This window comes from Canis lupus, chromosome 24, assembly GCF_011100685.1.
Source record: "Canis lupus familiaris isolate Mischka breed German Shepherd chromosome 24, alternate assembly UU_Cfam_GSD_1.0, whole genome shotgun sequence".
Lineage (NCBI taxonomy): Eukaryota > Metazoa > Chordata > Mammalia > Carnivora > Canidae > Canis > Canis lupus.
In genome coordinates this window covers 29,326,871-29,342,957 of record NC_049245.1, presented here as the reverse complement: position 1 = coordinate 29,342,957, position 16,087 = coordinate 29,326,871, and the positions used below count along the sequence as shown (strand labels likewise).

Here is a 16,087-nt window from a genome sequence, read left to right as displayed (position 1 = left end):
AGAGTTGGAGTGGGATTCCCACCGTCCCTCACATCCCTCCCGGATCCAGAAGGCTTCTCTGCTCCTTTGGCAATGGATGGGTTCAAGGGGCATCTCTTCACCTCAGACGGAGTATCTGCAGTCCCAGGGACTCAGTCTTCCAGCCCTGGGGTTCTCTGGCCCAGAGTTCCTAACATGGAACTTCGGGACCTGAATGGGGAGATGTAAAAAACCCGGCTGCAGAGCCCCCAGCCGGGAACTAGAGTTAGAAAGAACCGAGAGAAAGAAGGGAAGGCTGAAACTAGCAGGGAATAGCTTTTGGCCCAGGATCGCTGGAATCCTGGGGGTGGTGGTTGGGGTCTGGTAGAGACAGACCAGGGAAAAGGCCTAAAAGTAAGGATGCAAATACTAGCAGCAGTGATTTACATTTAACAGTGCTTTGGTGTTGTTTAGTAGAAGTCAGGTTCTGGCTTGAATTAAATTCCAAGGCCCAGTTCATTTCACTAACCCAAAGATGTACCGGGCACAGAAGTCTTTGGCTGTGATCGGGGAGGAGGATGGTGGCTGAATTTGGCTGTGAAGTAGCTCTACCCGAGTGCAAGGGAGCAAGGGGATACGATTAGTTGGGTAGTTGTGTGTACAAGTGCACACGTACAAACTTGATAAGAACATGCCCACATGTACAAGTGTATCCCCTGTGGGGCGAAAGAAGGCTCGGCCAGGCTGAGCACCAGAAGAAGCCCCTGCTGCGTGGATCTGGAGACCAAGATCGCCTTGATTCCTTGTGGTGGAGGTTTGACTCCCTTTGGAATAATCCCGAGAGGACTGGCATCTCCCACTTCTAGAGTCTCCTGGCCTCTCTGCTAGAAACAGCCTCTGGTTGTAAACTCCAAGGCATTGGTTTCCCTTCTCCAGAGCACAGAAACACAGACACCAAGCCAGTGAGGCCAGCATCTAGAATGACACCGTGGGTCAGGCCGTTTCAGAGTGACCCATTGCATCTCTGAGAAGCTGACCACCACACCACGTAGTCCCAGTGACACACTGACACACAGACACCCAGACGCACAGACACCCCATCCAGCACCCACACGGGGTGCCCTTGCAGGCGCTCTCAATCCAGGCACCAACCCATTATTTGAGCGCCAGTCGGCCCGGGACGCACGCAGGGCAGAGCCGACAGCGCACGGGAGGAGGCCGGGACCTCCAGAGGCTCGGGGCGGGCAAGCCCTGGCCGCGTCTCAGCCCGCCGCCCGCCGTCCCGACCCGCCGCGACCGGCAGAGCCGGCGCCCGCGAGCTCAGGAGGAGCGCACGGGGTCCCGAGGCCGTCCGGCCCGCCCCTGCCCGCCCCGCGGCGCCGCGCAGCCCGCGGGCTCCTTTGCGGCCCCCCGCGGCCCGCGGGCCCCTGGCGATCCTCCGCGACCCGGGGGCAAGATCCCTCCAGCGCCGGGAGCCTCCCACGCCAGTGCGCATCCCCAGGGAACAGGCCTGCGCCCGCACCGGGGGACCCACGCCAGTGCGCATCCCCAGGGAACAGGCCTGCGCCCGCACTGGGGGACCCACGCCGGCTCTCTCTCTCTCTCTCTCTCTCTCTCTCTCATCTCTCACACACACACACACACACACACACACACACACACACACACGGCGACGCACGCGGGGCACACGCGGGCCCCGGGACGGTGGTTCGCTCCAGGCCGGTCCCGGCTGGAGGAGCGCCCCCCACCCTGCCCAACGCCGCCCTCGGGCCTTGCGACCCCCGCTTGGCTCGGTTGTGCGGGAGGCTGGGGATGGGCCGCCGCCAGGGGATGGCGAGGGGTCGGGGATGGCGCTGGGCGCGCCGACCCGGGAGCCCCGGTCCCGACCCGCGCCGCAGGGGTGGCGGCGTCCGCCCGGCTCCGCGGTCTCCCGCGTCCTCACTCTGGCCTTCCCCTTCCCCGCAGCCCTTCCCTGGTAAACTCTTCACTTCGGAGAACTTTGTCCCCACGTCTTGGCTCCTTGTCCCTTCTTCCCTTCCTCCAGGCGCAGCCTGGCCACCGGAGCTCCGGCTGCGGGCTCCGAGGTGTCCGGTAAGTGCGGGGAGCGGCGCGGGCCTGGGCCTGGGCTCTGGAGCCCCGGGGCTCGGCCGGCTGCCCTGGGCTCCCGCCCTGTGGGCTGCGACGGACCCCCCAGCCTGCCCTCCCCTCTCCCCACGACCGCGGCAGCGGGGCTGGTGGGGACTGACGTGGTCAGAGCTGGGTCCCGCTGGCGAGAGGGCCGCCCGGCTGTCCGGGGGTGCAGGAGCCGGGGAAGCCGCCGGCCCTCGACCCAGACCTCTCATTTGGTCACCGCCCGGCTTCCTGCGACCCAGGGTCTCTGGGCATTTTTGTGGCAGGTGGAAACCCCCCTCCCGTCGGGGGTGCCCACCTCCCTCCCACCCACACTCCAGCTGCGCCTGTCCTCCGAGGCTCAGAGTGGAGCTGCACACAGGAGCACAGCAGCAAGGTCCTTTGGCTCCCCCCCACACCCCACTAAAGCTACAGTTTCTGTCAGGCCAGGCCAACCCCCACTCCCCCACCCACCCACCCCTACTCCTCCAGTTCTTTCTCTGTGGGCCCCCGGGGGAAACAGCTGGGTTTAGAGATTCCACTGGGTCCCTTGCACGCTTAGAGATGCAAATCCCGCTTCAGAGCCCCTCTGTTTTCAGAAAGGAAAACCCAGAACTGGCTTCTTGCGTAACCCTTCCCCATACAGCGGCTGTCTGGTGGCCTGGCCTCTTCTCCCAGAGATAGTAGTGTTTGGATTTGTTATGTAAGGAAGGGAGGATTAGAGGTTTACTCTGCCCCACCTCCCCCCACCAAAATAAAAGTCCTCAAAGGGTGCTTTTTGCAGACAGAGTCTTTTCCATCAGCAGCCCTTCTAAAAAAAAGTCCCGTTAGGAGAGCTGCTCCCAAGCTTGGGCCCAGCACAGTACCCTCCGGAGACATGCTAGCTCGCAGCAAAGGGAGAGTCCTTGGTCCACGCTGGACCTGGTCGGCGGAAGAAGCCACCATAAGGCTTCCCAGGCTGGCGCTGGTGTGGAGGTCTAGCTTCCTGTTAGAGAAGGCTGCTGCCTCTGCTGCTGCTGTTGGTGCTGCTGCTGCTGCTGGAATTTCCTCCCTTCTGCTCCAGGGAGCAGGCGTCCAGGCCACAGAGAGCAGTCCTTTCAGCTGGGGAGCACACATTCTCTGGGCCTTGCACACCTGCACCATGTTCTACATGCCTTTTCCATGGATCCTCCTACTATCTTAATGCCCTTCTCCATTGTGCTGCACGTATTATCCTAAAAGATGCGTTTAGATAAGAGAATCAGAGTTTGCTGTTCTCACTTCCAAGAAATTAAATGCTGGAGATAAGTTGCCGCTCCAATTTGGAAAACCACCTAAATTATTGATAGGGGTTTGTTCCGAAGCACAACTCCGTGTTAGCTGCCCTTCTGCATTCTTTGCATGTGAAGTTGTTTTCCTATTAAATAACAGCTGCTTGTTACACATTCTCTTTTATTTGTATCAAAAGGAGGATCCTGTCCTTAGGCTGGGGGGGGGTGGTGGTGAGGTGGGGGGGGGCCGGGTGGACAGCCACTGAGGCCGGCTGAGGCAATAGGAGGAGGCCTGGTACTTTCTGAGAAGTCAGTTTCAGTGTGAGAAGGGGGCAGAAGTGCACAAATTCAAAATTTATGTTGCCACGCTTTCCCTTGTAGAATTGAGCTCTGCATTTTACTAGGGTTTGCACTCCTTCCAGTAAATAGATGGTGGTGGGGGTGAGGGAGGGGAAACCTGGAGGGTGCTCTTTGCTCCTTTCAGAGCTGGAGAGAGCAAGGCAGGCATGGGGCCTGGCCTGTGACCTCCATCGGGAATCAGGAGCTCACTTTTCAGGTCCCCTTGTTTCTCCTGATGTCGCTTTCACTGCCTTGACCCTGCCAGGGTTACCTGCACCTGTTTCCCACCAAGGTGGTGCCCCTGGGCCAGGATGGATCTGGGGACTCAGCTCTGCTTTCCCTGAGTGGGCAGCAAAGGGACTTCACTTCTCAACACAGGGCTTACATCTTCCCTCTTTTATGTCCTGGGAGCTGGAGCCTGGTACATATGTCCCTTTCCACTGACCAGGGGCAACCAGGTCACAGAGCACAAGAGGTGTGGTCAAATCATGAGGTTAGTCCTGTCATGACGTTTCACTGAACTCTGATATGTGGATTATTATTGTCCATGTAGATCCGAGATGGATAGGTAGGCCCAGAGTAGGCACCTCCAGGGTCACCCCGTGGAGGATCTAAAATTTGAGTGCCGTCCTATCTGATATCAAAATTTGTTTTTTTTGGCACCAAACTCCACCAAGTTCACAATCTCTTATCTGAAACACCTGGGGAGACGGGGAACTTGGGGAAAATTCCTTTCTAATTCCCCTTGCATGGGGTAGTCATTTCTTGGGGGTGTGATTACTGTTCTCCATCCATGAGACTTCCTGCCCAGACACAGAGATGGGCAGTGGGCACTTGGAGATCCAGCAGGACAAATGTGACAAGGGGGTTGGAGGGAAACTCTGTCTCCTGTTTCAATCTCACAGAGAAGCCAGCAGCTTAGGGTGGTCCTGGTGTGTGTGTGTGTGTGTGTGTGTGTGTGTATGTGTGGGGTGGGGGAGGCCGACTTGGGTGTTGCTAGCTTGGGATACTGGTGCTTTTCATAATTAATTAACAGACCCCTCACCTTTCATCTGTTCTCAGTTGAACTTTTCAGTAAATGGATCATAATCAGCAGAGCAAGTGTCTCCAGAAGCAGCAGCCTCTAGGTGAGGCAGTTTTGATGGAATTATCCTTAGTTTAACCATAGCTGTTTCTGGTGTGGTGTGGAAACGTTGGACCAGCACATAGATACAGACACATGCATAAACACGCATGCAACTCATGTTTATGTGCACAGAGGCAGGCATGAAGGTACACACACTTAAACCCACATGTACTTATCTGCTATATATATATGCCGTCTCACACAGCATGTGCAAAATGTGCACACTTATGCATATACCTGTGTGGATTTACACTTACACTGAACCACAATGATTATGTATGTATGAACTCTCACAAAATGCACATGGGTCCATGCCCATCTTTGTATGCTCACATGCACAGACGTACGTGCATTGTGTGTTGAACACTGGCCCTCACATTCATTCACACACAAGAACCGTGTAACGAGTGAAATGTGGCACCGGCGGGGTTAATGGAGGCCCAGGCTCCCATAAATATTTATATGAAGCACTCAGGATCTCAAAGTGAGAGAGGAGAGCTCGCCCCATCAGTCCCTGTAAATCACGCAGCTGCTGCGTGTTACCTGTCAGATCCCGGCTGTGCGATCGGACTTGCTCTATGAGGGTGATCACATACGTGCTGGTGCACATGGCCCTCTCCGCGCCTACTCAGACATCCCAGCAAACGTGCTTAGGTTGGTCCCCACTCCCAGGATTCTTCTGCGAGCTTCAAAAGGAAGCATTTCAATGCGGCTGCTTCTGCAGGTGCAGAGTTGAAGGGGGAGCAAAAGCTTTGTCATTATCTGAGACTTGCTTCCTCCCGTGAAGCCAGAAGTTATCCAGACAGCACGTGGGAGCAAGAGCGAGGTGGGGCTCCCCGGCCGATCCAGGTTTGCCACGGCCGGGCCTCCAGCTTCTGTCGCTGCTCTGACTCACCTAAACTTTGGGTCCCAGGGGCCTACGGTCCCACTTCGCCACAGCTACTGTGATCCTATGTTCGGTGAAAACTCTGCTTCCAGTCCTGCCACCCAAGACTATTCATTCAATCACCGAACAAATATTTGTTGTTTCTTCCATGTGCCAGGCATTGTGCTAGATGTTGGCAATATAACGGTGAGCAAAACCCAAAATCATCCCAGTGAACAAATCCTCATGGACTTTACAGTCTAGCAGGAGAGCTAGCGAAAGTTAGCTCTTAAATGAATCGGTGTACAGTTTCAAAAGGAGAAAGCAAGCTGGACCTCTGAGAGCATCTATACTACAATGAAGCGGACAGAGACTGGGGAAAGAGTGGTCGGGGAGGGCTTCCTGGAGGAGGTGATATTTGTACTAAGATATGAAGCCTGAATAGGCATTACTCAAGTCAAATGGGTAGGAGAAGAACATTCTGGGTCTAAATTTCTTTCTGGAATAAGCTGATTATTCTCTTTGCATAGGATGTGTGCTTGAGCTCTTCCCTCTACCAGAGTCATCTTCCCCCAGATAAAGCCGCGGCAACCTCCCTCACCCCCTTTACCTCCTTGCTCAAATCTATCTCACCTGACCAGCCTACCTGATGTAGCATCCTGTTCCCTCCCTGGGCACCCCCCCCCCTTTTTAAGGATTTTATTTATTTATTCTTGAGAGACACAGAGAGAGAGGCAGAGAGAGGAGCAGGCTCCATGCAGGGAGCCCGACGCGGGACTCGATCCGGGGACTCCAGGATCACGCCCTGGGCCAAAGCAGGCACTAAACCACTGAGCCTCCAGGGCTGCCCCCTGGACCCTTCTGATCAGCCTTATTCTGCTCTGCTGTTCCTAGTCTTCTCTCCTCCTGCCCCACCCCCTTCATAGTGCTAATCACCTTGGAGCACTGGATTATTTATTCATCTATTGCTTACTTCCTGCTTTTTCCTGCCAGTGCATGAGTTCTGTGAGGTCCGTGTCTGATGGCTGTTTTGTTCACTAATGTTCCTACATGAGTGGTACCTGGCACTTGGTAAGACCCCAATAATCCAGTAATTGGTTGAATGACTATGTGTTGAGTAAAATGTATTTAAAGAGGAAAGGGGTAATTTCTGCCGAAGCATGGCTTGAAGGTCCTGGCTATTTGTCTATCATATCTTATCTATCTCTGTCTATCTATGATCTATCTATTATCTATCTATCATCTATATCTATCTAGTTTTTTGATATTCCTTAAAATACAAACCGCTAATTTAAAAAAAAAAGATTGTTTGCATATCATCCCCCAAAATCTTGTATCCCTCAGTGGTACACTTTGGGACACATCCAGATATCTAGTCTGACGTGAGAGGCAGGTTGGGAAGCCCTGGGGTGGGATGGTAGAGAGGAAGGTCGGAGGGGGGGGCAGTATCATTGTTTCTCCTTAGATTCTTTGTGGGTCTTTGAAGAGAAAAAGCCAGGGGTGAGTGGATCAGAGATGAGTCTGGTTGTGATTCAGGGGGCAGGGAAGGAACCAGCTTGCCTCCTGTTTCTGACCACCCTCCCTTCCTCAATTTATCCACAACCCCCCCCACACTCTAATCTCAGGCAGAAAAAAAAAGCTCCTCTTCTCTGTTGCTTTCTGTGCTGAGAAGAAAGCCTCCTAAATACTTTGTCCCCTTGACAAGTTATTTTTAAAAAGAAATAATGTCTCTAAATCTAACATTTGTGACGATTTTTTTTAAAAAGAAAACACTCCACAAATCAACAGCTTTCTTGTTTTAAGCAATTGCTAGGGTTTGGAGAGCAGGCTGCTTGGTAAACACACTTGGTAAACATCCAGAAAAGATTGTATTCAGTGTCCTCAAGTCAAAATCAACCTTCCCCAAGCTCCTGCTTTGTGTTTCATTGATGCAGGAAGAGGCTTTCTAAAAGTGGCACGCAGATGAAGAGAGGTTGACGCGGTTCCCGAGGACATTTCTTGTGCATAATCGGGGCTGGGAAATGGAAACACATCTGTGAACAGCCCCCGACCCCACCCCACTCCTTTGCCTTCTTCATGACTTTTGGTTCTTTACCTCACGCTGGAAGGGATGAGGCATCAGGGCCATTTGACAGCTAGGTAAATAGAGTCAGAGGGCTCCTGTTTCCAAGCGAAGCTGGGAGAGAGTGTGTGTTCAGGTGGCAGCTGATACCACTGGCAAGTGAGCTCCTCCAAGTCCGTGTTCTAGTTCTTGAGAAATAAGCCGATTTCTTGGGGCCAGATCTGCTTTCATATCCCTTCTGTGATGCATGCTTCTGGCTTTTTCCACCACCGCACCTTCGTTTGGAATGTCCCCACTTCGTTCTGGGTCAGTTCCCAGAGTCTCATAAACTTGCCTTCCAGGCCCCACCCCAGACTGGCCCCTCTCAGACTGCCAGGGTCCTCCTCCAAAAACTTACCTCTGGTCTCGTCACTGTCTTATTGGCAAAATCAACAGCCCACTAGTTTGTCTTTGCTCCGGAAGAGAGCAGTGTTCCAAATTTCAGTTCCACCTAAACCGTGGCTTCGGCAGGCCAAGATGCTGAGCCAGATCCTGAGGCGATTTAGGGAAGGTCAGAGGGCAGAAGCAAAGCACAGAGGCCCCTGGGAAGAGTCTGTCCTGGCCCTCAGATGAAAACCTCAAATGGAACCCATATTTTCCTGCCTGTCCGATTCTGTCTCCTTTAGAGTTAGCAGAGAGTGACCTCTCCCTGGGTTTTATACTTTTATATAGTAGGAAAGTCACAGCTCAGTGGGATTACGGACTTCATAGATCTAAAAGACTTTCCTTTTGCTGGAGATTTCCAAAAAAAAAGGTCGGCTGCATCATATTCTCTCCGGTGGCCCTCCTTCCTTACTCTGTTTGCCTGAGGAAGAAGAGTATACCAGAAAACCAAGAGAGTCCAGAAGTCCTGCTTGCAAAGAGGAGAAGCATTAGTTTGAACCTGGTTAAAATTGTTGCTGTGTGGTAGATGCATTCTGTGGATTACAGACCTGGGAGCCTGAAGTTGGTTCTTGGCATGCTGCCAGGGCGTATTTTTAAAGTGATGGTTCGTTGGTAGTAAACGCACTTGGTGAGTAGTGGGACCCAGAATGGGATCACTGGGAACATACTACATCAGACTCCTCCTGCTTCCATCTTTGAGAGGTAGACCAGGGGCTCTGGCCTCTCAGCTCCTTATGCGACCTTTCCATATGCCTAGCAGTTAAGCGTTTCTCAACTATTAATTCATGGAACCCTTACACTTACTCTGTGAGCCAGGGGGGATAGCGCTATCCCCATTTGCTGGATGAGGAAACTGGAATTATCACAGAGAGGTTGAACAACTTGTCCAAGGTTGCACAGCTAGTAAGTGGCAGTGCTGGGATTCAAATGCGGGCTGTCTAATGCAGAGTCTGTGCTTTTGACTCTAATACTCTTGGGCCTGGGGGCTGGATGATGGGTGAAGTAGAATTTGTAACTGGCTGAAAAATGTTTCTAGAATTTTATTCAGTGGAAACTTGACTCTGAGAGGACAGCACCCCCCACTCCTCCAGACCACCCTGCACCATCCTTTTGAGCCACCTGTGCTCCACTGGGGATATTCCTTTTTTTTTTTTTAATCTTTTTATTGAAGTAAAATTAACACATAACTTTATATTAGTTTCAGGTGTACAATATAATGATTCAGTATTTGTATATATTACAAAATGATCACTATAGTAAGTCTAGTGAACATCTGTCACCATACATACTTATAATTTTTTTGGTGGGGGGATGAGGAGAGAGTTGCTTTCAAATTAATTTTTCTGAGATACTGGCCACTAGTCCTGCTCAGAAACCATCTATGGCTACTCATCACATCCAGGGCCCATTCCAAATTCTTTGACCTGGCCTCCAGGGTCTTGTACCATAAGCCCTTGCCCCTCCATTCTTCATGTCCTGTGCTCTGGCCACACCAACTCTAGAACCTACCTTGGGATCTCCAGCCTCCACACCTTGGCCTGAGCAGTTGCCCCATGTAGTTCTCTGCCACCCATAGTCCCCTCCTCTCCACCTCATCTCTTTCTCAATCATTTCTAGGCCATGGATGCCAAAAGGAAGACACTGTCTTCTTTCTGAAATCCTCACTGGAGCTGGAGTGGGGGCCTAGAAGAAGTTCAGGTGGCAGAGCCAGGTGGACCTGGGTGTAGACCCAGCCCCTCCTCTTCCTGACTGTGGTCACTTAGGACATTCACCTCGCCTCTCTGCTAAGTGGGGAGTCTGTTGCCCTCTTCTTCTGGCTGCAGGAGGGATGTGTGGGGATGCAGCCTGTCAGTGATGCCTGATGGCTGGTGGAGTGCAGTGAGTGCTGGCTGCTGTGATTATGGTGGGCATGGCTGGTCTCTGTCACCCCAGGAAGATGTAAGCTCAAGAGAGGGCTGCAAAGGAGGTGGGACTTCAGGAAATGCTCCCAGAAGCGACTTGGAAGGATAGACTTAGCCGCAAGCCCAGACTCCCGCATTGCAGCTGGGAGACTGTCAGGCAGGTCTAACCAGTTCCTCTGGCTGAATTCACATGAAATTGATTGGCAGGGAAGGCCCTGGAAGGCGGTGTGCAAACCCCAGCCGGAGCTCCTGGGAAGTGGGATTTACAGCTGTGAACATACTGTGGGAAAGAAGCTGGAGTTTCAGCCCTGAGTGCGAATATTCTCACCCCCACCGGCTCTTTCCAGATGCTCAGAACCCAGGGAGCTTTGACTGACAAGGACTTGCCAGCATTTTCTGGCATGGTCGCAATGCAAACTTGCTGCCCACCTAGGGAACCACTTTTTGGAGAGAACATCTTGAGTCCTTAGGCCAAGAGCTTGGGTCCCTAACTTGGTGACAACACAGTTGGGCTTTTAGAATTTGTGTTTCCACAAGCCTGTGTGGAGTGAGTGTGTCCTGGTGCACATGTGTGTACAGTCACAGGAGCACAGTGTGCCTCTGTGGGGCAGATGGAGGACCCGGAGTCAGGCCTCCTCGGTGTGCCAGCTGCCCCTCTGCACTCCTCGGCCCTGCAGTACTGGAGAGCTTGCTTCTTCTACCTCAAGGTTTCAGATTTTATATCAGCGGAACGGAACTATAATCATGTCAGAGTTAAATCTCTCTTGTGCCTGTGGGGTGCCTGGCTCAGTTTCCTGATGCATAGTAGGTGCTTGATAAATAGTGATGGCTTTTTTTCATTGTACTTTAAATCTAATTAGTACCATTGTAGGTAGGTGTGCAGACTCTGAAACCAGAATGCCAGATCCAGCACGCTCTAGCTGTGTAATTTGGGACAAGTTACTTAACTGCTCCCTGTCTTGGTTTCTTCATCTGTAAAATGGGATGATGATACGTGTACATGCCTCACAGGGTGTGTCATAGAGTGCTTAGAACCGTGCCTGGTAGATAGGTAGTGCTGTGTGTGTTAGCTCATGACCACTACGACCACCACCACCACCACCATCATCATCATTATCATCTTCTCTGTTGTGATCATTGCCTTATGGGCCCTTGTTGATACCCACTTGCTCCTCCAGAGGTGAATTTGCTAATCAGGAGACTTCTAAGTCACTCTATGTCAAACCTTTGAGAAAGGCTTGATGAAGTCTCCAGGCATCATCCAGGGTAGCACATGGCCCTGAATTCGAGTGCTGCCCCACTGCTGCTTCCCCCTCCCACCCCTTGGCCCTTCTGTTCACAAAGCACTGTCACCTATGGCCTGTTCCTTTCAAGGCATGCTGGGTGGTAGGTGAGCAACTGGCCCTCCACCCCACAGTTTGCCTCCTGAGATGACGATTGGCTCCTTCCCGGCCAGGATGGATGCAAGAGCCTGGCTGGCCCAGCTTCCTGGGCTCTGAACAGCTGATTGCTCTTCACTTTTGCCTTCTTGTAAAGGTTCTCCTATCTCAGCCTCAGGGGGACTAGGGCCAGCCTTCTACCTCTGACCCAGGCAGGGGATTCTCACTGGGGCTGGGGAGGGTCCTCACCCTGTCACATGGGCAAGGCCCAACTTCTGCAGGCTGACATTTCTGGTCTGAAGCTCTGACACTGCCATCTGGGTGAAGGGGCAACTAACTGGGGATCAGGTGATCGTTCTGAGCCCCACTTCCCTCGTTTGCAGCATGGGTGCAATTATATTGATCTGGCAAGGGCAATAAAGAGCAATGAGGAGGGAATGAGGAAATGCATGTTAACTGGTAAGTGCAGCAACCCACACAGGTCAGGCTGTCAGCAAATACAGCCTGGATCTACCTGCCTCTCCAGCACCCTCCAGGCCTTGGAGGGTCCCAGGGGGACAGGAGATGGACAGAGGCTTGAAGAAGTTAAAGGGGCTCAGACTTGCTCCCCAGCTGGGCCTTCTGATTTCCTTGGTGGAGAGGAAGAGGATGAGCAGGGCCTGTCTCTTCTGTAGAGTCACTGCTCATGCTGTGTGTGTGTGTGTGTGTGTGTGTGTGTGTGTGAGCTTGCTGCCTCTCTCTACCTACTGGAAACAGGTTAGAGAGTCAGAAGTCAGGGCCCCTCACCCTGCCCTTCCCGATGCCCCCATGAACAGGAATACGGGCCACCACCCAGTGGCTGAGAGTCGAACATGTGTGTAAATTAATGAAAACATGCTCATCTTCAGGTGCAAATCGTTCATTCATTCAACAAACACTCAGTAAGTGCTGTGTGCTCCACATTTCTGCATCCCCGACCTCACTCCCATGCACTCCCGCCATGCCTAGAGTGACTGGAGGCTGCGCTGCCCTGTGGCAGCTCAGAAAGAGACTGAGGGGGTATGCCCAGGGCCTCCTGCTAAGTGGCTGAACTAGGATTTGAACTGAGGCTGGCCTGCCCCCAAGGCTTTGCCTCCTTGCTTCAAGGTCTCTGCCTTCTGGTGGTCTAGCATCCTGAGAAGGCTATCAGCGCCTTATGGGAACTTGTGGTGCAGGGTAAGAAGGAGCCAGATGACATCGATTGGGAGCTGGAGGAGGGCAAGACCTGGTGGGGCAGTCTGAGCAAGCTTAGGAGAGGGAGGAGGCAGCATTTAGATTGGTCATGCACCAGGGCAGACAGAGCTGGAGGAAGGGGCCTTGGGGGCAGGGGGTAATTAGCCTGGGTGAAATCTCGAAGATAACAGTGAAGGAAGTTTCCAGAATAGCAAATGGATTAGCAAGATGTCTTATTTGGCTTCAGACTGAGGCACAGGATGGTGGCTACGACTGGAAAGAGGAGGCTACACAAAGGTGTTGAGGGGCTTGAAGGCGTTGATGAGGAATTTGAGCCTTAGCCTGGTGTCACGTTGCCGCTGGGCCAGGCACCCCCATCCAGAGCTCCTCTGCACCGGCCAGCCCGTGGACACGGCTGCTTGAGCCGGGAGTGGACACCTGACCCGAGCGGGGCCAACAAGCATTTACTTCCTGGGAAATTAGAATTTGGTTACTGGGCTGCTGATCAGAGTGTGGTGGAGCTTGAGTGAGAAGACGGGGAGCTCGGGCAGCATCGCCTGGGTCTTGTGCGTGAGGAGCCAGAGACAGGCTCTCTTCTGAGAGCAGGAGGTGAAGCAGACATGCAGAGAATGCTGAAAAGGTTTCAGATGGCTTATTGGGGCTGGGTATAATAGGGTGAGCCAAACCGTATGACAAATCCGTAAAAACAAAAGGAGGCAGAGAGTAAAAGCAGGGTAGAAGGGTGAGAGTGAACAGAAGTGACATTATGGATCCCATAGGATATAAAGTCATGTGGGATGGGCCCCTGAAGTGACTCCGGGCTTCCTGGTGGCCAGTGGGAAGAGGGAAAAAAGATCACCTTTGAGACCTATAGTGCTCCTCAAGGAAACACAAACAGACCCTCTGCTCAGGAGAAATATAGGCATTGCTGGTTCTGGGGCTGGAGGGAAATTTCTCTGGTGGACTGTCATGTGCCCGGAGAGATTTCGGTCAGGGAGGGGGTGAGTGCAGGCAGGATCCTGCTTTAGGCATCAGAGACTCGATTCTGCTGTCAACTTCATGGTGACCCTAGGTGGTTGCTTAGCCTGCCTGAGACTTAGTTTCTTCTACTACAACACGAGACATTTGTTGTTTAATGATAGCTGAGAAGCTTTGGGTGGCAACAGAGCAACAAAGTGAACATTGCCTGTGTGCAATGTTCTAGCTGCAGGGTCCCGTGTGACCACACAGGTCACGTGCCCATGAAGCTGGTCTCGATTCTGTGACAGCAAGGGCATTGAAGGTATAGTTGACTGCTGCTTCCTCCTGGGCCTGGACAGTGCCTGGTCCGTCTTAGCATCTCACTGAAACATCCAGTGAATGAATCGGTGAAAGCAGATGCACGAGTAGAAGTTACATAGCCTCTCTGAGCTCCCATCTTCAAAGTGGGAATGTCTTGCTTTCCTCGCAGGCAGGCAGTGGAGACTCTCAGTTTTAGGGTCATGGGATCATGTGGCCACAGGTCCTGGAACCAGACAGATGCAGGTGGTCAGAGGACAGAGGCCAGCTCTGTGTGGGGCCAGGGCAGCCCGGCCTGATAAGGCCAATGGACTCTGCTCTCTCCAGGCAGCCAGCCCATTTCTGGTGACGTACTCTTACTGGCTGGACGCCAGGGCCTGGGGAGAGGCTAGGATTTCTCTTCTTTAGAAACCCTATTTATTGGGTATCTACCACATATCAGGTACTGCACGGGATATTTTTTTCATGCATGATCTTTTACCCTCATTTGGCAGATGGAGAAATCAAAGTTCAGAGAGTAAAAATGGCATGCCCAAGGCTGCTACTCAGTTGGCAAGAGGCAGAGTCAGCCACGGATGCCAGATCTGTCATCTCTTAGACCAGTGCCCGCGGAGAACGAAAAGGATGCATCACAAGGTTGGGGGGGGGGGGGGTGTTGCTTGCAGAACCCTGCATGAGTGTGTGTGTGAGTGTGTGCTTGTTTGAGTGTACAGGCCTTGGGCAACATTTGTGTCTTGGCTCCAGACGCTGCTGACCTTCTCCACGGCCTGCCCACACCTGAGGTCAGCACAGATTCCTGACCAGCCTTGGCTGGTGTCAGTCACTACCAGGTGTACCCAGCAGTGTTAGAATCACGGATTTTCCTGGTGTACCATCTCTCTACAAATATTTGATTATATATTTACTTCTGTGTCTTTATTTTTTATGATTAGAGAAATATAGGTTTTTAAGCTTAAAACTGTACTAAGACTTTTGGGATATCTGTATAAGCTTGTTTTAAAAGATTGAGAAAAGGCAAAATGTAAACAGAAAAAATAAAGGGACAGAGGACCTGGTGTCCTTCGCTCTGACTACCAAACGTACTTCTCCCCCTGAGACACAGACACACACAAAGACACACAGACACAGACATACACACGCAGAGACACACACAGATATACATGCAGATACACACAGACACACAGAGATACACACACAGACACATACACACACCCCTTTCACATATTCCAGGGGCCAAAAACTGACTGTCCACTTTGAGAACTGGGACTTGAATGTTTTACGTGGAGGTCCCCCTGTGCCACGTGACCTGGTCTAACTACCCCCACCCCCGCCGGAGTCTCATATCTGCCCACTTCTGCCCTTGTGACTTGAAAGCATTTGCTTTCTGAAACTTGGCAAGATGCTTTTTTAAAAAACAAAAATGGGTCCAACCTATACCCAGTGTTATGAAACTCCTTTTTTTCTTTTGCTTAACAGTATGTTTTGGACATCTTGTCTGTACAAAGTCTGACCTCACCCTTTTTAACAGTTGCATGGTGTTCCAAAGAGCTGCAGCTTGAAACATTGTTCTTTATCAAAAGACAGCCATGGAAGGTCTCTGGAACAGAATGTGTTAAACAGCAAACTTCAAAGAAAAGTGGTGCTTGGGGCATCTCACCGTGGTCAGGCTCCCAGAAGCCGGGGGGTCTGTGGGTGTGTGACTTTGGCCTTCTGACTTGGCGGGAGGCCGTGGGCCCGTGGGAAAGAGCATGGGGCTCAGTTCTCCAACTGCTTTTGTAAGTATGAGCCCGACCTTCTTGTCCCTAGGATATAAGATGCCAACTGAGCCTTTGCTGTATGCCTAACACTGTCCTGAGAGCTTCATGTGCCATAGTGCACAGTCCTCAGAACGCTTTACAGATGAGAAAATTTGAGGTTCAGACAGGAAGTGTTGCCCTGATGGACACACAGCAGGGCAGGGGCAGAGCCTCATCCATACCTTGCTGTCCTTTCAGATCTGAGAGGAGTTGCCCAAACCTGGCCAGATGTGGGATCTGAGAACCTTAGCTGGGAGGCTCTTGAACATGAGAGCAGCAGCTTGCCCATTGCCAGCCTGCCTACCTCCAGCCTCTTATAGTACCCAGGGCTCTAGGAGCCAAGCGGAAGACAGAAGACAGACACTTACTGGTGTGATTCAGTTGCAACACAGAGCCTTCTCCTGTTTATT

The 16,087-nt window shown here is 52.2% G+C and overlaps 1 long non-coding RNA gene across 2 annotated transcripts in view; it reads left to right on the top strand.

Moving 5' to 3' along the window:
- The first annotated feature begins 1,922 nt into the window (after positions 1–1,922).
- The window catches only part of LOC102152253, a 111,228-nt gene continuing 97,063 nt past the window's right edge, over positions 1,923–16,087 (top strand). For both annotated transcript variants that reach the window (XR_005377854.1, XR_005377852.1), the window contains exon 1: positions 1,923–2,049. This is a non-coding gene — a long non-coding RNA (uncharacterized LOC102152253). The remainder of the gene's footprint in view (positions 2,050–16,087) is intronic.